This window comes from Poecilia reticulata, linkage group LG14 (genome assembly GCF_000633615.1).
Source record: "Poecilia reticulata strain Guanapo linkage group LG14, Guppy_female_1.0+MT, whole genome shotgun sequence".
NCBI lineage: Eukaryota > Metazoa > Chordata > Actinopteri > Cyprinodontiformes > Poeciliidae > Poecilia > Poecilia reticulata.
This window is the reverse complement of record NC_024344.1, coordinates 15,298,368-15,300,019: the sequence shown is the minus strand read 5'-3', so window position 1 is coordinate 15,300,019 and position 1,652 is coordinate 15,298,368.

Below are 1,652 nucleotides of genomic sequence, written 5' to 3'. Positions count from 1 at the left end.
GAAACATGGATTATATCTTTATATAGACCTGTCTATTGATTTATAGATTAATAGTTTTACTGGACAGAAATTACAAAGAACAAATCTGGTTCTTAATCAAATCCTAATGAGTCAAATTGAAAGTGTCATCTCTGAAATGACATCAACACTGACATGAAAAATAATATATCAAATCAAATTAAAAACATAAATAAGTGATTAGTTCTTTAAGATATACATATATATGAGCTGAACTGGTTTCAATGATTATCTAGATAAATTCCCACACATGTATTAATAAGGATGTATTTTTCCACCTTTGTTTGTGATCTCTGCTAAATTTTTATTTTTATTTTTATTTTATTTATTTTTAATCAAGAATTTTATGTATGTAAAACTGATGTAAATGTTTATTTATTCAGGTTGCAGAAAGGTAAAGAGGACTATTTAAAATTAAAATAAAAACACCAATAACAAGGACGGTATTTACTTTCTGACTGACATCTGCTGCTGCGGGAGATTGAAAGCATCAGAAAATGGTCTACCAGATTATGGTTAAGGATGAAAAGGGGATTAATCGGAAGATAAACCTTGGCAACACAGAGCTGGAGATGCAGAGAATAACCATGGGTCAGCTAAAGAAAAGGATATCAAAGGTCTGTGGAATCCAAGGTAAACTCACCGATATGAGACAAATAAGCTCAACAACCATTTACCATGCTTATCTCTATACTAAATAAAACACTATATGTTAAAAGATGGGGAGGAGATATTTAACCAAAAACACACGCATATAAATAAAATGCAAAGCAGACTCAGGGCGTCAGGTGTTCTGCAGTTTTCTGGAAGTTTGTTCCACATTAGTGGATCACAAAAACTGAATGCTGCTTCTCCTCGTTTGGTTCTGGTTCTGAAGATGCAGAGCAGACCAGAACCAGAAGACCTGAAGGGTCTGGAAGGTTGATACAGCAACAGCAGATCTTTAATGTATTGTGGTGGTAAGACGTTCAGTGATTTATAAACTAACAACAGTATTTTAAAGCAGTGTTTTTCAACCATTTTTGAGTCAAGGTACACTGTTTTAATTGAAAAAATTCTGAGGCACACCACCAACTAAAATAAAGATACTCTGTAGAGTATATAGTCTAATATATAGTCTATATATAGTCATTCTTATGAAAGTCTCTTGAATAGGAATCAAATAAACACAAAAATGTATTTTTATTACATTTTACATTTCTTATTTCAAATTGCACTTAACATATCCACTTCAAAAATGCACCTGAACAGCCACAACAATGTGGTGTTAAATTTAAAGAAGTTGTAGAAAACGTCAGTGTTTTACAAACTAATCCACAAGCATTCTTATAGCCAGAATACAGAAAATAATTCTTATTTTGAAAGAAGCAATAATATTTGGGAAACATTTCACTTCATATTCACTGTTACAATATGAAGAGTTGCATGTACAAAATGTCAATATCTGTATATTTTACCCACCTAGTAATGAAACCTGTGCATGTTTGGATGAAAACAGATCTGATTTCCTGGCAGAAATTGAAGAAAAACAAAGCTCTTCCTCAACATCTCTGTCTCTCTGGTTTTAGTTTTTATAGTAACCAGACTAGAGAAGCTCAATTTCACACAGATATGTTGTGGGAAATGGACTCATG